Genomic DNA, 21,723 nt, shown 5'->3' with positions numbered 1-21,723 from the left:
GCGGAAACCAAATCATAGAACCAGGGAATGTTTTGGGTTGGAAGGGACCTTAAAGGTTACCTTGTATCAACGCCTCTACCAGGGTCTGGGACACGTTTCACTAGACCAGGTTGCTCAGAGCTCCATCCAGACTGGCCTTGAACACTTCCACAGATGGGATATTCACAGCTTGCCTGGGCAACTCATTCCAGTGTCTCACCACCTCATCCTCTATCACTGAGGATTTCATATGCCAATTTATACTTTTGGGAGAAGTGGAGATGCAACTTGTGCTGGTTTAAAGGTAAACCGGCAGGGGAAATGAGCATAACTCAAAAGAGAGATTATAAATTAGAATAACAATTTAATAAAATAATACAATAAATACAATTATACAGACAAAGAGTTGGTTTTAACCCACAAAACCCAAATGTATAACCCAGCAACGTGGTGCATGAACAGAGTGGTGTTCTTTGGGCCCCCTGAGTCCAAAGTAAAAGAGAGTGAAAACCTGTTGGTGAGAGTGCTGGTGCAGTCTGGTCAAGAGTGGTGGTTGCAGTCTGGTTGAAAAGTGGTGATTGCAGTCCATTTGAGAGTGGTGGTCTCAGTCTGGTTGAGAGTGGTGGTCACAGTCCTTCTCTGGATCCAACGTGTGGTTAAAAAAGTCCCAAGACTCCAAGATTATATATCCTCAGGTTCAGGCAGGAATGCCCAGTCCCTCCCTCAGGATGGGGAGTTCCACACTGGGTGTGAGGACAGGAGCACCCTCCTGTCTCACAGGCTGTGGCAATGGATTTGCCATATGCAGGATGGAAGAAGTCCTGTCAGAGATGGACTAGCGAAGAAAATGAAAACAGTTCAAATGTTATAGAAACTGAAGTTTTTAAGGTGGTTTAAACAGGTTTTAAAATGGCTTTTACCTTTTTGCAGAGTCACTGTCTCCCTCTTCCCGACACCCCCTGTGAAGCTATTGTCTCCCATACAGAGTGTCCTGGGAAGGTGTCCTGGGAAGGTGTCCTGAGATGTTTCTCATTGGTCCCTTGTTAACCCCTTCCTATTGGCTGTTGACCCTTCACCTGATTGTTTTTTTCTATGTGACCCTGAACTTGTGACTGGTCCCCTTTTGACCCTCCTAAAAGCCTTATAAACCCCAGCCCCACAATAAACTCTCTCTTTCATCCGTCCCTCCCTGGTGGTCTGTGTGCTCCTTGGGGGGTCACAGGGCCACGTGCTGGGGGGCAGGGGGGAAAGGCATTCACCTCGCAGGTAATGGGCTGGCAGCCTACGCCTGGAGGTCTCCCCCATCCCACTAATCCGTCGTAACAGGCCTCTTAACACCCAGTTTACAGCCTGAGGAGTCAGGGTTGCTCTGGGCAGAGGGTGTAAATGGTCTATTGATACCAGTTTCTGGGAAATGGCATGGAAGGCTATAGAATCCACAGTTTTGGGTTACACCCATCCAGTGATGAACTGGTCCCAGCTGTTCTAACTAGGACACAACTGTAGTCAAATATTCCGTTAGTACCATCGTAGAGGGGGGTGGGCAGCCAATTTATAAGTAAAACAGGGGCACAGAGGGCAGCAAACAGAGAGATTAACAAAGACTGTGGGTCTTGCACAAGGACTGAACTGGACCACCACGCCTTGGCATCACTGCCTCCTCCACCTGGTTGATTGCAGTGACAAGGGTCATTCAGTCTCCCATCACCTCCTCAGCACAACATCATGACCAGGGTAATCCTTCAGCTACACATTTTGTCACAAATCTCATGGCTGTAGGACTCATTTCCTACAGCTATCTACTGAAGTTATCATTTTACTATCACATCTAGGACCACCGTTACCCCTTGATCTAATCCCTTTGTGGTTTTGGATGCAAAGACTTCAGTACCACAGCTATAAAGAGGTTTGAAGTTCACCCAGGTGTGCTGCACTAGTCCATTTAATTTTACACAGTTCAGTTGTTTATTTTTGATGTTGAGCATGAAAGGTTACGTAATATTAATTGAAATAGCAAAAGAATGTAAAAAATTATCGACACAGGGCAACCCACTGCGTGCATCCTATACTTGAATACCAAGTAATTGTAATTTTTGTCCTCTATTTCAGTATGAAAATGTGCACGATCTATTTCACCTTCTAAAAATTGTATCAATCTTCCACTATTTTATATCTTGAATAATTTTTAAAGTTGCATTAAGGATATACAAAAGCCAATATTCCAGACGTTCATTAACTTCCATTCAAATTAAAAGATTGAATTTGAATTTCAAATGTCAGCCCTAACATTCAGGTGCAGCAGGTATCAAACAGCACACAGCTACCAAATTGCCAGCATTACCTAACTTGGTATATTTTTGCACAGTGAAAAGCCTCTCTTATTTTTTCAATGGGTTCTGAAGACAGAAATCCCTTTTTCAATTTAAGTAAGTGTTTTCTTTTTTGGCAAGCATCTTTTCAAATGAAGTAGACCATACAGACATGGTTTTCTCAAAGATCACTTTCACAGTTGAAGGAGTTTTAAGAAGGCTGCCTATAATTGACAACCCAGTCATTGCTATTTTCACCAATATGATTCTATCCATTCCAATTATGCCAGCTTATAAATGAAGTGGCAAATTGCACCCTGTGGAAACTACAGGACAAACTGTAAAATGTTTTGGTTCCGTTGTTATACAAAGCTATGTTCTTATTTCTGCTTCACCTATACTGCAGTGACTCATATTTTTGAGTAACTTCATCTTTCTCAGCTGTCAGTGAGAGGTTCAGGACCTAAGGCAAGACGACTCAACTCATACTTTTTTTTCTTTTTTTTTTTTTTAAAGGTATAATGAAATCTGTTACTTCATTATTGTCTGTTTCTCTCAAGCACCACTCAAAACCTCCATGTTACTAAGAGGGAATTATTTGAAAGATTTGGTGCTGATTTGTTTCTTTTTTTTACATTAAAGACAATTCCTGCCAAGAATTTCTGGACACATATTGTTGCAGGTATCCAGTATTATGGATATATGCACTGAATAAATAATCATTGCCAGGCTGTTTTATCATTAGATACAAATATCAGCACTATCTGATCCTATACAGACACACCTAATTTTCTCATTCACAGCATGAGCCTCCATAACATACTTATCAATGATAAATGCAAGCATGAAAAGCTTATATTCATCTCAAAAATGTCCTTAGGCACTTCTGGTTAAGCATACACATTTTGAATAAAAGAAATCTGAACTATGTGTGACAATTAATTATCTGGAAACAAGAGCCATGAATAGTTCAGAAAACCTAATAATTACTTATTTAAATTAAGTTTAGAAGAAAAAAAGCATCTAAGTTACATGTGCCCATCTTGAATTATTTGAGAAATAAAGACTTGTAAAAGTAACACAGTATATATCATGACATTAGAGTTGTTTTCTTTCATATTGGTTGTCTTTTCTTCTTTTTTGTTAGTCATCTCAGTGGAAGACAAGTATGTTTTCACTCTATTTGGAAAATAAATCCCCAAAAATATACCAAATACAAAGTTTGGCAAACTGGAGCAAATTTTCTCACTGTCACCTTTTTTTTTTCCTCCTTCAAAAAAGTGCATAAAGTTAATTATGGAAATCACGTGGTGTGGTGAAGAAAATAAATTAGTGAATTCCTTGACACCTACAGAAACAACTTCATTTACTTATTGGTTATTTTGATTCTTGGAAGAGTATCATGGACAGCATCTAAATAGATTGCAAAAACAGTATCAGCCTTCAGATGTAAAAAAAATATAACACAACATTCTGGTCCATTTTTTGTTTGCATAAAATAACTGTACTTATAAGCAAGAACATACACTTCACAGATAATTACCAACTGCGTTAGCCAGGCTGTTTTTAATCCTTCAGAAGATTAATCTATGATGTAACAAAGTAACGTAACAAATCCAGGTTTAATGCAGCTTTGGCCTTCAGAGCAGCAGGATACAAAATAACATCAAGTTGCCCGCACAGATGGACCTCTCAATTCCAAAGGGATGCTCTCCTGCTGCGGTGCCTGAATTTTTCCAGCTGAGTTTTAGAACAAACAATGTTCTGTTCCATAAACACCATGCTTGCTATTTACAGACATGGCAGTGAATTTCTGATGGCAACTGATTATTTGACTTTGCCACTGACAGGAGGCACAGCAGTGCCCTTTTATCCAATGGACTTCAGAGCAGGAAAAAAGGAGAAATCAACCCTTTTTTTCTTTTTTACCTTCAACTCCCCACCACCACCACCACCTCCAGCACCTCAAGGGTTTTTAATACTGCAGAAGAAGTTGTTAAATCTATTGTGTTGATTTCAACTAACATATGTGTTACAGTACCCTAGGGAAAACAGAATCAATCCCGAGATATTGTAGAGTCATAGAATGACTTGAGTGGCAAGGGGGACTTTAAAGATTATCTAGTTCCAATCCCCCTGCCATGGGGAGGGACACCTTCCACTAGACCAGATTGCTCAGAGCTCCATTCAACCTGGCCTTGAACATTTCCAGGGATGGAGCATCCCAAACTTTTCCAGACAACCTGTTCCAGTGCCTAACCACACTCACAGGGAAGGATTTTTCCCTAATATTTGATGTAAACCTACACTCTTTCAGTTTAAAGCCAATCCTCCTTGTCCTGTCACTACATACTCTTGTAAAATGTCCCTCTTCACCTTTCTTGTAAACTCCCTTCAGGTACCAGAGGCTGTAGTTAGAACACCCCAGAACCTTGTCCTTTACAATCTCAACAATCCCAATTCTCCCAGACTTTTCTCATTACAGAGGTGCTCCATCTCCCTAATGGACTTGGTGGCCCCCCTTTAGGCTCGTCCATAAAGTCACACTCTCCACAAAGTCCAGGTTATTTTTATTTTCTCATCATTCTCTTTTATTATTCTACGTGAAGGAGTGAATTTGATGTATATAAACAGCTGAGGCAAGACCCAGGAAGATTACAACTTGCTATTTTTACCCTATTCCAGGCTTCCCTTTCATTCTGCCCGTGCAGTCTTGACTACACTGTCATATGGGTGTTTTCTTAGATGCTCTGTAGAAAGACTCAGGACTGAAGATTAGATACCCATAGTTGCAGTAGGTCCCACAATGTGTTCATAAACAGTGCAGAGTTTGCACCCAGCATTTGTGGTTAAGTGTCAGATCTAGTTTTAGATGTTATGCATTCTCACATAACTGTGTGATCCATCTGAGTCATAAAAAACATTTTTTTTTTTTCACAAAAATTACAAAGTTTACTACTCAAAAGCAAAACATCTGTACAGGGAAACAGTAAAATCTGATGCATTTCAAATTTTTTAGGGCCTCTGTACATGTTCTTTGAGGATGACTGTGAATGAACAGGGAAGAGACACAAAGATTTTAGAGTGCTTGGAGCCCCTGTTGTGGCTTGGCTCTGAGAATCTGAATCTTGGAAAAAATCCACTACTCTCAAAGAAATTAGGTCTGGAGGAAACAGAGGTATGGTAACCCACCGAATGATGAAAAGGATGCAAAATAAATCCTGAAACAAAAATAAACCTTTTCGGAATTCAAACCCTACATTTTTGTTAAAACTGGGATTCAGTCAAACAGAATACAGACTTTGCATTTCTGTGATTGCCATCAAGTTCTTTAAACATGTGGGTAAATTGACATGCAAAGGCCAATTTTAGTTCTAGGTGAATCTTTGTTTAGGTGAATCTTAGTTTGGGTGAATCTTAGTTCTGATTGTCTTCAATGTTGAGTATTCATATGCAATAAACTCTACTGACAAAAACCTGTCCCCTGTAGAATGCTTTAGATTACACAAAAAGTTTAAGGCAGAGCTGGGAATAAATCTCTGTCTACCAGGTCAGTCCTGAACTACAGGTTGATCCTCCTTCTGGGAGACTTTAAACTATATCATGACACTTCTGTTTTCTTATTTGCACGCCTCTAACTGTTCTCAGAGGCTGCAATCTGAAATCCAGGCTAAAACTGATGCATTTTATTAAGTATCAACTCCTTAAAATTCTTTTAGAAGTCAGTGTACAGTTCTCCTTTCTTTTTGATTCACTTACAAATTTTCATTGCTATTGTGTCTGGCTCTTCTTAAAGAGTTTGTTCAGACCCAGTTTTAACCTGTAAGTTTTAACAAAATAAGTCAAAAAGTATCTCTTCAACAACATTATTCTGAGAATAAAGAAAGTCTTCTTTACAAACAACTACATGCAGGCAAATTCTGCTGCTCTCAGCATGGTAGCTTGTATTAACAGTCTTGTTATTGTTGCTCATAATACCATATGAATAATTGAAATCAACCATAAGAGCCCTGCATTTCATATGACAAATTTATCTACAGATAATTTACTCTTCCGCTTTGTAAAATTTATATTTGATTCATGCAACACATAAGAATTGCTCCATGGTACTGACGACTTGAGAAACCAAGAAAAATAAATTAATATATCATAGGAAAAACATAAAATTTATTTCAGTGTATAGAATGCTTTTATATTTTATTATACATTACATATATATTATAAATTTTAGTATATAATAAAACAGTATGTGCTATACACAGTATAAGTCAAAACATAGTATATGGCAAAACATGAAAATGTATAACAAAGTATTTCAGTATACAATTTTCCTGTATAATTTTGCTCCCATTGAAGGGTATATCAGGGTCCATCTTCTGACTTTGATCTCCCTAACAGACTAACTATAAGATTTTTAGTTATTTTCTTATGCTGTGCTATCTGCAAAACAAAAGGAAAATCCGATTCATCCTGAATCTTCAGTATATTGATTTTACTCTAACTGACAATTGATCAGGGCACATGATCTTAGTAGATGGTGTAATGCAGCTGCAGAGTACTAAGTCATATACTCAGATTTAAAATTTAGACAATTTGAAATAATCTGAGGAATCCATATCCTTCAGAGAAGTGTTGTCATAAACCGGACTGCAGCCACAACCTGTCCAGGCACTGATCAGGCCCGAGTTTCAGTACAATGAGAAAAGGATGTAATATAAAAGAAATATTTGCAGCTGGGTGTGGAGGGTGGAGAGAAGATAAATTTTATTATGCTCAGAAAGTTACCCAAGCTCAGCTTCTGACCAAAATCTACAAAGCAGAGCTGAGGGTAGAGACTGTTTGAAGACACTGAAGTGAAATGACCTTTCAAAATTGCTCAAGTACATCTTGAACATCAGCATCTCAGAACACACATGTTAATTGTTTTAACCACAGTTGTGAGGTCCGAGGGGATTAGGGATAAAAAATATTTGCAAAAACACCTAAACCCAGCAACATCCCACTTCTGTTGAAGGAGAGATAGTCACCTGCACTGAGGCTTTAATTCAGTCCTTACTGTGCTGATGAGCAGGTCATGTAATTGAGCAGTTCAATATATCGATCTGAAAACAACTTAAAATACCCATTTGGCTCCAGGCAGCATTAGCAGTTCTGTAGGTATGCAAGAGGTCTGGAGCATCTCTATCATCTCTCTAACATCAGAAGAAACTCCGTGACAACACCTTCTCTACGGAACATTAATGATCTTGCATTATTTTAGTGTGCTTTTACCTGCACAGTATGTTTTAATCAGGATGTTTGTTGCATTTTTTTCTAGCCAATAAGGAAATTCCAGTGACTTACAGATGATATAGGAGATAGAGCAAGCTATGAAGCAGTTCTGTTGTCAGTAAAAAAATCACTTGTCAGTGAAATTCTCATGCTTTTTTTAACCCTTCATGTGATGGTAGAAGGGAAAAACCAACCCACCAAACCGAAAAGTGCAAGTATTTCTCAAGAGTTCTGTCACTGCTAGACAATGTTCCACACCAAAGATACAGATGGATGTAAACTACAAGATTTCCTCTTGAAAATCAGTGCAGGAGTCCAGTGCAAGCAATGTGTCAAGTGAACTGCAAGGGAATGTCTTGTCAGGATCCAAAGCAGTTCATTCAGGGGGCTGAAGAGACCATTAAGTTGGTCAGAATTCCCAACTACACTGTCCTTAGGATTGTTCTAACAATAAATCAGTCAACCTGGGAGAACTGAGGGGATGGTATTAAGGACACAGTTCAAGGAAATAATATAATCTAAATACTTTTGTTCATGTAAGTATATATGTGTGTGTATTAATTTCTCAGTTGCCTCCACTTCTTTATTTTATTCATCGTATAACAAGCCTGAATATTTTCAGAAGCTGTTCTTTTACTAGCCTGAAGAAAAGCAATTAAACCAGTATTTTTTTATTATGTTAAGGCCTCTTGGGTTTATTTTGCATAGCCTTTTTTTTTTTATCAGTACATTAAAAAAGATTTTTTTAAAAAAGCACAAGATAGTTCCATTCAATCTGTTCTCAGCTATCAATTAATCTATGAGTACTTTGAGAAGAGTAACACAAATTCCAACATTTAAAACTGAGGTAATTTTGATATGATAAGATTTACTTCATTCAGACACTTGGCAAAATACTTGGTGACAGATGACTTTGCCAGTTTCACAACAAGAGCACAAGGTAATTGATCATCACTGTCTTACAGGCCTTTTTTAGAACATGCACATATAAGCAAACACTGGCACACACACATATTTTATTGTATCCTGTATTATGACTTAAACTAAAATCAGCAACATAGGATTGTGGCCAGTGGGAAAGTGAGGGGGAGATGGAGAGACACAGTTTGTGGAATTACTAGAATTATTTATTCATTCATTGTAAAGAAAGTTATGTTCTTGACTTAAAGTGATCATTGATCATTGAGCCAATGAATCTTAAAAATCATATGGAGTTCCCTTACCCTTAAGATAATTAGAAACTAACATGTCAGAAAACAGCTTTAATTTAAGTAAAAAACGCTGCAGAGAGACTTTTCATCTTCCAATGGTATTTTCTTCTTTAATTAATTTACAGCCAAAGCTGTTTTCCTAACTTCTGGGTATTCTAAACCAGTATGACATTGGATAAAATATCTTGTGGATTTTAAAACCACAGGTGTGAAATAGTGACAAGCAGTCATATGAAAAGTTGCTATTCTTTGTTCAGTGACCCAGTGACTACCTAAGTACTTCCCAGAACTGATTAGACAAGAGAATGTATAGAGTACAAACACTGAAAAAAAATTAAATAAATAAATTTCCAAGACAAATGTTCAAATTTCCAAGAATTTGTTCCTTCAGGCTTCTTTGCTTTGATTAGCACGGTGATCTAGAAATTGAGTTGCTGTGTGGACAACTGTTTTACTCATAAATCTGTTCCCTATTCCACAGGAGGTGCACAGACACTAAGTATTGCCCTCCATAAAAGCTTAGAATTAATCAAACAGATAATTATTTAGAAAGGATGGCTTGAACATAAGCCCATGGTCTTTTCAAATACCTAAAGCTCTCCTACAAAAGCAAAGAGTACCTCTTAATTTGGCTTTGAATCTTCTGGCAGACTAATACACAGAGATACAGAGAACAATGCATAACAATACAACAGAACAATACACTATCTTTCACATGTATTTTATATGATAGAATAATTTACATTCTTATTTGTGTCACAGCATGTGTCAAAAATTTTGGCTAGTTATCACCTTTGTAAGCTATGAAGAGCAATTGATCTCTTTCCATCCAATCACTAATCTAAATATTTTCCTCTCTTCACAAATCCTTTGCTCCATAATGCTTATCCCTTAGTGTTAAGAAGATGGAACAGGCTCAGGATTAGGAAAAAGATTTTTTCAAAGGTGTTTGGTTTAATTTGATCTTGCTGGGAGTTAAGTCCTTAAATACAATAAAACCTGACTTGACTTAGATCAAGAAATCCAAAACAGAACAGAAGACTTCCTTACCTAAGACTTCCACCTTTTTAAATCTCTTGAATGTAACAATTTCTATTATCTTGTTTTAAAGAAAAGTGATTAAGGCACAGTATCAGTGACAACATGCAACACCTTTCCTTTTACCTTTCACAAGTGATCCATAAAGATATGATCAAAATGAAATAGAATACTGATCAAATAATAAAATTTGACAGTTTCTATTCCCACTGTTTATTAAATACACCCACATAATAATCAGACATCTCAAAAAACTGTTTTCTTAATAGAATCAGCAGCACTTAGCTGAAGAAAACCTCCTATGAGTTCCCTTTGAGAAACAAATGAGTGCCTTGTTCTGTGGGGAAGGTGGCGGGTTCTCATAGCTTAGAAACACCTGATGTTCTTAAACCTCTCATCATTAAGAAAAAAATATTCGTAATTCTGTCGGCACTGGTCAGTCCTGATCTGAATGTGCAAGAAGAATAGGAAGAGAGAGTAAATCTGAATTGAACCTTGTTAACCTCTGTTTCTAACATTACCTGCCATAGCAAGGGTTCAGCTAAGTTCATTATAGAATGAACTTTCCAAATGTTCACTATGCACTCAGTAACTTTCTGACAAACTTTCTACTCTTTTTCTTTTTTTTCCTTTTTTTTTTTTTCCTGTTCCCTTCACCTATTCCTCTCCACAGCAAGGACTGTGTTCCATGCATACATGAGAGCTCCATTTTTATTTATTTATTTTTTTAATTTCTATAAATTTTGTCTTTTATCCTTTGCTTAGGGTTCTCTTCCAAGAATTATGAGAAATTAAATCTTCCAAGTTAGTTAACAATTTCAAAGGAGTAAAAATTTGTTTTGGTAATGAAAACTTGTTTCATCCTTTTTCAATGACAATTTCCTCCAAAAGCTTCACTATAGAGAAAGAGGTTACAAAAGCATCTGATTACTTGAAGAATTATGGCATTGAAAAAGATCCTGACAATCACCTAGGTCCTTTCCTTCTTCTCTTTATCCAGTCCAACAAATATTGCTCTTTTCTTGCAATATTCTAGAACTATAAACTCCCTGTTACAGACCCTACCAGTTATGCAGCAACTTTCCACCACCTCAACTGAGCAGGTTCTCACACTCAGTTAAGGTTAGGTTGTTCTATTTTCAAGTTTCAAGAGTTCCCACAAACAACGACAATAAAACTGAGATTTAAAGTTCAGTGAAAAAAAAAAAAAGTGTATAACATATATATTAAATATTACATGCCTTTAATACTTTGCTACAGTTGGGTTCAGGCTGCTGTCCTAATGACAACACAGTTTGTCAGTTATGCCTTTGACATTAGGCACAATCTAGAGATTTTCACTCAACTCCAGACTTCCAGAGGAAAATTAAGAGGCAGAGGGAATGATCAGTCTTCTTCAGAGCTCTGCCTGCAATTTCAGCAATTTAAACATGATAAGAGCAAAATACGTTCCCCTGTAAAAATTGGTTATTTCCAACTCTTACCTGGAAAGTTTCAAACCCATATGATGGGCACAAAGGGAAATTATGTGAAGTCAGTGCCATTGACAGCCTACAGTTGATATAAGAGTTAAATTTAACAGAGAAAAGATAAAGGCAAGGTAATCTGGTGTGATCTTCCAAAAACATAGTAGCAAACTTATGGAAAACCAAAGTTCAGCAACCATTACTGGTTTAAATCAAAAAGATTTCTTTGGTATTTTCAGCTACCAGAAGCATCCATGGGGTAGAAAATGGGAATTGCACAGTAAAAGTTTAAGTCCACAAAAGATAAAAATAAAACCAAATACTTAGAATCTGTTTTCCTTCTATCCATTGTCCGCAGTGAACATTTTGATATCACTTTTTTTTTCTCCTGTTATGAAGCTATACATTAATACTTGAGTTCAAATATGAAATTTGGGGCAAATATTAAGACTAAGAGCTCTTCCTATTCAGATTAAAAGAAATATGCATGTCAAAAATTCCTAGACTACATTAATATATTTAGTACACCTATGCTTTTCCACTGATTTTTCTTTTTTTTATGAGTTCTACAGTTCTCTTGGGAGTTCTAAAAATATCTTTATTTTAAATGAAACATTTGAAACAAACTTCAGTTCTTAACCTTTTCTAGGCGTGCCAAGCAGAAAAAGTGAGAGTCATCTCAGTTTGGAGACCAGGTAGAAAATGACTGACAATTTCAATAAGTTGCTCTAGACAGTTTCTCTTATTTTTCAGTCTCTGAAACTTATGATCAGCACTAAAAAAAAAAAAAAGAAAAAAAGAAAAAGCTAGTTATTAAGCCCAGTGCTACCATACTAAATATTATTTAAGGAAGGTTTATTTTTTCATATTTAGTTTTTGCTAATTCTTTTATCCAAGAATTTCAGCAATTCATATTTTCCAAATATAAACGAGCAAGATAAGTAAATTCACATTGGATTCAAATAAATATTTTTTTTTTAATATAAATAATAATGTATCTTCGCCTGTTCACCCTAAAAAAAAAATGAATTGTACCTTTCCCATTACAGGTTAGCAAAGGCATACAGTACCTTTGGAAAACTTGAAGCCTTGGCAGACTTCACATTTCAAAAAGCAAAGAGTATTTACTTTCCTATCAAAGCCTGGAAATAATCCATTGAAGCTGAAAGGACTACTATTCTGCACTGACTGACGAACAGACAACATGAAAGAAATAGAGGTGTTTACAAAAGAAAGAAATCTTTGTGTTTGTAAGGATCTTTCCTTAAGAGAACTAACATCCAAAACATGTATCAATATAATAATGCTTACATTAACTTGTCACATAAAGGACTCTGCCCATATGCATGCTTGATATATTCCTACCTGTAGTGACAGGTTTGCCGAAAAGTAATTACAGACAAAGAACACTGAGGAAAAAAAATATATACAGAAATAACCAAACTACAGTGACAGACTGTGTATGAAGGAAAAACTGACAAACAAAATAAACCTCAAAACATGAGAATATGTTAATTCAAACAATTGGTGTCTGTATCTCTGTAGATAGTGTCTTCTCATCATGCTATATTACCTATGCAGACAGAGATTATATGCTTTCAGCTTCAGTTCTTACATTTAGAGCCTGCAAATACAACAACAGGGGGTTTTTTTGACTTGTAAATAGAACAGCATTTTTTCAGGTATACAGTGTGATGCCTTTTACTTCTGAAGGCAACCATACAGATTTCAGTAGTCACCTCATTAGAATTTTGCAACATATCCGACTTTTTTCCACCTGAATCTCCCAAACTCCTTTTACTCCCACTTGACATAATACTCTGTTAGGCAGCACAGGCACTTTCACAGCAATGTAACAAGCCACTTCACAAAGTAATAGACCTGAAAAACATCATGGAAAATCTATTTTTTTCCTAAACTTTTTTCTAACTCAGATCAATTTATCTGTCTGACTTTCCACACGGCCACACAAAAACCTAGGTTGGCACACACATGGAGAAGGAACAACCGTCTTCTCTAGGGAGCAGCAATGACCTTGTCAATAATTTTGTCCATTTTTCTCGGAAAGGACTTGTAATGGCAGGTTTCATATTAATGAGGTAAAACTGTCTAATGATAACAAATATTTCTGATCCGAGGAGAACTGTAGCTTAACAAAGCATTTTCAAATATTCTGTGGGATTTTCCCTATCCAAAAGAGAAACACAAACCTAACAGCAAGAACTGATGCTTAGAGACATAACTGGTTGTGGGTTTGTTAGATGGGTTTTTTGTCTTTTTATTTTTTTTTTTTGAGTGACAAGCTACAAACACATATGTGTTACAACACGACGATGTTAAAATCCAAAGTTCAGAAATTCTGTACTTGGAGCAAACCAGATAGGAACTGAGAAGAAAATCAAGCACTTTTCAGTCCACAGCATTCAGAATGTACTGGATGAACAGTTTCTGAGCTTAGTCTGTCAGCTGAAGACTAGATCCAAGTTTTGATCTCATTTTGATCTCAAATCAGACAGTATTGGTCTCGTTCATGATAATAATCCAGTTTTCCTCTGTCACTTGAGGAAATTGCTTTATTTTGCTTGTAAGACAGAAAACATGTTTCTGCATTCCTGTTAAATACAATCTGTGGCTAAAAGGGGACTTTACAAATAGTCATGTATGAAAGGCAAACACTTGTAAATGTAGACAGATCATATGACACTTTTGATTAGGAACATGCAGGGATATATTAGTATCCATGGTAACTCATTGCTTCAGAGATTGCAATTCTGCTAAAAAGGCTGTCAGGAGTAAAAAAATGTTATATTTCACCTGCCCGAAACAAGGAGATACATGAAAAAATTTCTATTCTCAAGTATTAAGCAAAACAAAGTTAACCTTGTTTATTCAGTGATCACTAATACGTTGAGGTTTCTCCACATGATTTATTCCATGTGTTGAAGTTCAGCCATTACAGCCCTGGCTCATAACAGGCATAAAACTGGAGTTCTGGCCATGCTGAAAGGGTTTAGGCAGTATCTGTCTTACATAATTAAATTTAATGCTAAATTACCAACTGAGTGTTAACTGACATGTAAGTACATGGTTTCAACATACTACATCAACAATACATGGTAGACAGATAAATTTGGTTGAAAAAAAGCAGAAGGATTTTAGAGAAATTGATTACTAGAATGTAAGATTAGGGATGCTGGTCAACAGCCAGCTGAACCTGAGCCAGCAGTGTGCTCAGGTGGCCAAGAAGGCCAATGGATCCTGGCTTGTGTCAGCAACAGTATGGCCAGCAGGGCCAGAGCAGTGATTGTGCCCTGCACTTGGCACTGGTGAGGCCACATCTCAAATCCTGTGTTCAGTTCTGGGCCCCTCACTGCAAGAAAGATGTTGAAGTGATGGAGGGTATTCGGAGAAGGACAGGAAAATAAAGGAAACTAGGGTTGTTAGAAGACTCAAGGGAGATCTTTTGACTCCCTACAACTACCTGAAAGGAAGTTGTAGCCAGCTGGGGATCAGCCTCTTCTCCCAGACAACCAGCAATAGGACTAAAAGAAATGGCCTCAGGCTGCACCAGCGCGGGTTGGTGTTGGACATCAACAAGAATTTCTGCTGGAGTCCGAAAATTCAGATATCAGAAAAAGGAACTCCTGAGTTTAAACAGAAACCTTGAGTCACAGTAGTTAGGAAAAACCCTCTTCATTGGCCTCATCTCTGTGGAATTTTCCTGCCTTCTCCAGCAGGATGTGAAGAGACTTTTTAAATAATGTTATCACATGTCCTATTGTATCTGCTCCTCCCTGCATAATCCTGTCTCAAGAGATGTGAATGTCTTCCCCCTATGTAAAGCCCCTAAGATAAAGTGGGTTTTCCCCTATAATGTATGTGTTAAGACCTCAAATTTGTTAACCTGGATTTTCCCCTTTTAACTCATCTCTTTAAAGCCTCTAATTGTAATAAGCCAACTCTCTGATGAATATGCAACCCCCCCTCAAATATGTAATACCCCAGACCTATAAAACACCAGCTTTTCTACGAATAAAGGATTCCAGTTTCTTGCCCCCAGACTGGGACTGTGTTAGTTTATTGACCTCCACAATTTTTTTACTGAAAGGTTGTCAAGGGTTAGAACAGGCTGCCCAGGGAGGTGGTAGAGTCACCATCCCTGGAAGTGTTCAGGAAACGACTGAACTTAGTGCTGTGGATTAGTTGATGTGGTTGTGTTTGGTCAAAGGTTGGACTTGATGATTTTGGAGGCCTTTTAAAACCTTCATGATTCCGTGGTTCTAAGATGCAATTGTCAGTTCTGCTATTATGATTTTGTCTTGACGGTCCAGTTCTAAATTAAATTTTTTTTTTTTTTTTTTCACTTTAGAGGAGGCATTCAACAACCTCAGTGCCATGAATGCTAAAAGACCATAAAAAGCCCTAAAAGTCCACTGAGGTTATAAGTAGTCTCACCCTATAAGCAGACACAAAACATTAGTGCCTACTCACCCTAATCCAGCAAATTAAAATGACAGAGATAGCAAAACAGTTGTGCAATCATTCTCATGGTGCAACCTTCCATCTACATCAAACAAAGTTTTGTTCAATAAAACATTATGCTTATTCAAAGAGTAGGGAAGAAAAAAGGAAAGAAACCCCAGAAAGTGAATATAATAAAACAGAAGTAAGTTATAAGCTCGTTTATAGCTACTTTGCTGAGTTGTCTGTTCCAGTTAAAGGATTTTTTTAAAATTTATTTAAGTTCAGCTAAAGATTGTTGTTTTCCCTCCTCAGCTCTTACCTACATAGTTAGATGAAAGAACAATTTAAGAAACACATCACATGGGTTCATGCTACCCAAATACATGATCCTAAGGCATTGTTGGTGCACAAGCACACATATGAATACACACCCATACATGTATAAATACTTATGTATAATACTATATACACATGCTGCTTTACCAACACACTATTGCATCACAGCAATTACATCAAACTGACTTTCTCATTGTCTCTAAGCATAAATTATTATTTCCATTTCAAGCAGTGTCGTTGGCAACCAACATCAGTCATCAGCTGACGCACAGAGATATGGCTTTTGCTGATTATCAAGTATTTGTTTTCAGTTTACAAATATGTGAACACTGACTGACTTTTGATGCTGAAAATGAGCGACATACTAATTGTATGTATGTAGCTGCTGTGATGTGGTGCATACTGCTTTAACAGAAAATCTCATCAAAAACAAAATGAAGAGTTTTTACTCATGAAAATAAAGTCATTTCCTGCTTCAAAACAGACATTGTACATGGCATCTAGTGAGAGATACAGGTCAGTGGCAGTTATTTGACTATCTTTTATTACAATCTTTACTGTTAAAGAGTTATTGGCTAGAAAATGAGCTGTAAGCTGAGTGCAGCTAGGAATTTCTCCATCTTCTTGTTCATGTGTATCCACTTATGCTGGGAGGTTTTAGTAAACATTGCTCATTATAAGCGATTTCCCTGAAGAAATGTCTTTTTCAAATGAATATTTAAATGCAGCTTTACTTTTTGTTCCCTTTTCACATAAGACTTTTTCAATAAGAATTTGAATGCAAAGGACATACAGGCAGATGCAGACAGGTCATTAGAAAACGTAAAAAGAAAAAAAAAAACCAGAAATAGAAACTATTCTGCTGTATGAACTGGTGAATTAACAGACTAATCTAACACTACTACATCTCACATTGCCAGCATTGCTATTTCAGGGCTTTATACCTAAATTACTTATAAATGCATCAAATTAACCCTTAGTCACCCCAGGTGTGATTATTTCTGTTGGCAACCTCAGTATCAATAAAATCAATGTGGCACGTGTACTACCCACCCTTTAACAAAAGATGGCTTTCAGAGAGTTCAGGTGTGCACAGATGTGCAGTGTGTTTTTTAAACTCAGATACCACCACAGATATCAATGTAGGAAAAAAAAGTTTCTTCACATCCTTCATAATGCAAAATAGAGTACACTCTGTGTCGGGGTATGTCTTGATCACTCAGTGCCCACTTTCTGTAACATTTTTGGGTTTTTCTTGAAATTCAGGAGACTAAACCAACAACTTTCCTTAACTGGCTGTGTTCAGGTACTGTGGACTATCACAAATATTGCTGAGGTGCAGATAGATTTTTGTGCCATTCATAAGCACGTTAGAAGTCTTTGGATGGAAACTCTGGAGAAGTTCCAAATTAGTCACATTTGTAGGTCACCTTGCCATGTGTCCAAAGCATTTGTAAGGAGCACTTTTGAAGGGACTGATTCATAACTGAGTCTTATATTGTGGTCAATATCATCTGGAGGGTTACCAAAACCTGTTTAAATAAAGTAAAAATGTACAAATTGTTCAAGTATTTTGACATTTGCTTTGGTTCTAATTCAGAATCGCTGTTCTGTCAGAGGGTTTTCTGGCTACCTCTGTTCATAATGCATTTTGTGGCCTTTTCAGGTTGCTCTGATCTTTTATTTCCTTTTGCCAGGTAAAAATATAGAAACAAAAAATTAGGTAAAACTAACTACGGCAAAATTTTGACCATGATGAGCAAAAGCACAGCATCACAGTTCAGATCCAGACAGGAACATTTTGCTAAGAACATGAACTGAAGAAGACTCCAGATTACCAGTAGATTATTCTCTAAAATAAATTTTTTGCAGCATGATGAAAGAGATAGATGACAAAAGCTTAAAAAAGGCAGATTGATATCCAAGGTCATGGTGATGCACTGTTGGCAATTTATCCGAAGAGGCATCATAAGAAAATGTGTGGAAAGGCAGGTTGATGCAGAACAGCACTGGGGACATACCCCTGAAGACTATAGAAGACAAATGAACAAATTTACTACAACTTGGAAAATAAGAAATCACCATATACTGTCTTCGCTACTTTATCTTCACAGCTACCTTATTGAGATTTTGACATTACAAAATATAATTTCAGCAGTATAATGTATGCTAAGATAATATGTTTTAGTATATTCATTATGTTCTGAAGAATAGCTATAACTGAAAAACTCAGACAAACCATGAAAGCATTCACAAACTAGACAAAGCTACTTGAAGAGAAGCAACAAGGACATGGAGACAGACAAAGGTTATATATGGTACATATACATGTATATAATGTGTATCTATATCTATATCTGTATCTATCTATCTATCTGTCTATCTGTCTATCTATCTAATGTGTATATGTGTGTGCATGTATAAATATATATGTATATGTATATACACATGGACAAAATATGTGGCGTATGTATATATGCATATACATTGTTCATTCAAAGGCATCATATATATATGTGTGTGTGCATATATACATATAATGTATACATACATTAGATATATAATTTGACCTATAACCTTGGGACCTTATGGATAACAATTAGGACGCAGACTAGAGTGGAGATACATTTTGCACTATTCAGAGGTATTTTTAAGAACTGAAATGCTCTGTTGCTGAACTGATGGTGGCTGTCCCATCCTGCTTCCTGTAAAACTCTGGAGTAGAGCTCAGGAGCTGTGCTTTTGGGGATTGACCATCTTCTGTTGTCAGCTCCCTAAAGTGTGAGATTGGACCACATCTAAAGCATACATAGCACGTCTTAGCTCATCCCAGGCAAATTAAGATGGATACCACCGAATTTAGAACAAGACAAAATAATTATAACTTTTATTAAAAGAAATTAATCAGGCTGAAACACTGTTTGAGGTTGTAAAAAGACAGTAAGCAGATCCTGATTCACTGCCCTTTCCAACCAGCAGCTTAAATCATGAACTCTCACCGCCCTCTGATTAGAAAGCTGCCAGTTTTTGTTAAAGCTCATTTACTGCTTCGAGATTCAGATACTGAGATGGAGAGCAAGAGTGATCTTGCCTTATTAGTCTGGAACAATCTGAGAGGATTGGATGCCCAAGCAAAAAGTATTTTTAGACTTAATGGAAGAGGTATTTTTGCAGTTTTATTCTGATCTTCTCTTTATTTAAGAATGAAAAGACATAAAAACAGCAGTGAAGTCTGATGATTTTACCAAAATCACCCCAAATCCTCAATGAAAAGAGATAGACTATCAATTTGTTCTATAAACTGACTGCATATAAAATTACATTGGCCCTGTCCTCATTAAGGTTAATTGTTGATAATGGCGTTCACTGACAATATCAAAGATAAATCAGAGAGGAAAGAGTAATGAGAGATAAATTAAAATGCCAGGCCAGAATGCTGCATTGCAGGAAATTCACTAAAAAGGATTTGAAACTGCTGTGTTTTATTTTGAAGGATCACTCCAAACAGTTCCTTTAATCCTCATGGCATGAGGATAATTTTGTTGGTTCATTTCCCTCTTCATTAGTATCTCCAGTTGAGGATATTTTACTTTTAATATCAACTAAATATTTTCAAAGCAATCTAAATAAAAATTGGTTGAGATATTTAAATAGTCTTTCCTGCTATGGACCTAGTTTATACACTGTACCCTGAAATTCTCAATTACTTCCTGATTTCCTCATGACTGATGGAGAAAACTCATTTAGTCAATGACTACTCAGACCTTCAACAGTTCAGAACATAAACTTATCCTCCTGCCCCAGGCTTTTGAAGAGGTTTTTGTCCTATGAAATATTTGGGGACAACCACATCCAAATTCCATCACATCAACAAAGTACTGCTTTTTCACTTGCAGGCACTAGAGACATCCAAAATTTTGTGCTGTTCACATGAAAGACATGGTGGACTGTATTACTTTCCCTGACCTAACAACCAAATATCCCCACACATCACACTTCCCAGCTACTCCCTAATTGCACGAGCACTCCCAGGGTACCAGTGATGTCTGCTGTTCTTTTATGCCCTCCTCTGCCTTGTTTGCACATCACCAGGTAAAACCCCACATTTGATGTAAGGGGAAATCTGTATGATATCCCCTTGTCCAACATGCAGTGTACTATTAGATGCTGAAGTCCAAACCTGAAATCCGAAAGAGCTCTGCACACTTGATACACGGGATCAAAACTGTCAAGCCACCTTATTTTCCTGCATTAAGGTTCCTCGAATAAGTGAAATTGAGCCTTTATGTATATCAGGAGCTTTGCACTTCTTAAGGCTGAATAGCATCTGGATCACACAGAAACCAAGTGGGATCAGGAGAAGTTGACCTTAACCAGGTAGGGCCTTTGCCTGGCAGTTACTCGTAGTTCAGCACTACAACAGCAACCAAACTCAGAAACACCAACAAAATCAGGTCTGCAGTTCTATCTCTCTCTGTAGTGGGCTGTGATTTTGAGAGCGTACTGTTTGTTTTAACTGGGACTCGTGAGACTACATTAAGATGTCACAGAAGCTCCATTACTTCTCCCAGTTTCTGCCTTCTAGGCCTCAGATGGTTAAAATTAAATTTCAAGCAAGGAGGTTGGGGGGAGGGAAGGAGGGGAAGGTCGAGGAGCATTCAGAAAAATTATCGTCTGGAGGGAAGAGAGGCAAGATGATTAAATAGTTTCCCTTCAGCTTTTGTTGCTACAATTCTATTCTCTGGAGAGTGAATAATTTGAGAAAGAAAATCTCTGTATCCCAGAGAGAGAACATCCTCCTCAGACTCAAATTCATGACCAACTCAAGTCTCTCCACCTTATAGATTTTTGAACATACTTCCTAAACATTTAATTTCACCATTTGCTAAGATCATCGACATCAGGTTTTGTTGCCTGAATTCTTATGAAATATCTAAAAAAAAGTTGCACCACAAATCCTTCTGTGGTCTGGACAGAAATTAAATTTTACTGCTTCATGTACATCTTGAGGGGTCGGTTAGGAATCATTTCCTATTTAAGGAGACTAATGAATGTTCTTCACTCTGAACAGCCAAAAAAATAAAATAAAAGTTGGGGTGGGAATATTTTTCTTTCCATTCTTACAATAAAATATCTGGGTCTGGTAATGCTTTTCCTCAAAATACGTTGATAAATGAAGGGGGTTTTTTTTAGGTTTTTTGAGTATGTATGATCAGAGAGATATCTAAAAAAAATGGAAATGGACAAATCTAAGCAAGTAGGTGTCCTAGTTAGAACAGCTGGGACTGATTCATCGGGCTATACTGGATGGGTATAGCCCGAACTGTGTATTCTATAGCCCTCCATGCCATTTCCCAGAAACTGTTGTCAGTAGAGGCCTGCGAGGTGTGTGTGTGTGAGGGGGGATGTTCCTGAGCACCCTCATACCCTTTTATGGAATGAGCATCCTCATACCCTTTCATGGAATTCCCCACTCTGAGGGGAGGACTGAACACTCCTGCCTGAACTGGAGAGTATATAAACCTGGAGTTTCGGAACCTTTTTACCACTCATGGTATCCAGAGGAAGACTGCAGCTCATCGCTCTCAACCAGACTGAGACCACCACCCTCAACTGGACTGCAATCACCACTTTTGGTTGGACTGCAGC

General features: G+C 37.2%; 1 long non-coding RNA gene across 1 annotated transcript; it reads left to right on the top strand.

Annotated features, from left to right (window-relative positions):
- The first annotated feature begins 10,924 nt into the window (after nucleotides 1–10,924).
- LOC116781040 lies at nucleotides 10,925–21,450 on the top strand. The gene is made up of 3 exons (XR_004354751.1): nucleotides 10,925–10,935; nucleotides 12,093–12,096; nucleotides 21,336–21,450. It is a non-coding gene; the product is annotated as an uncharacterized LOC116781040 (long non-coding RNA).
- The last annotated feature ends 273 nt before the right edge of the window (nucleotides 21,451–21,723 follow it).

Source organism: Chiroxiphia lanceolata, chromosome Z (assembly GCF_009829145.1).
Source record: "Chiroxiphia lanceolata isolate bChiLan1 chromosome Z, bChiLan1.pri, whole genome shotgun sequence".
Taxonomy (NCBI): Eukaryota; Metazoa; Chordata; class Aves; order Passeriformes; family Pipridae; genus Chiroxiphia; species Chiroxiphia lanceolata.
The sequence above is the reverse complement of the archived record's forward strand: the minus strand, read 5'-3'. Positions and strand labels throughout refer to the sequence as shown.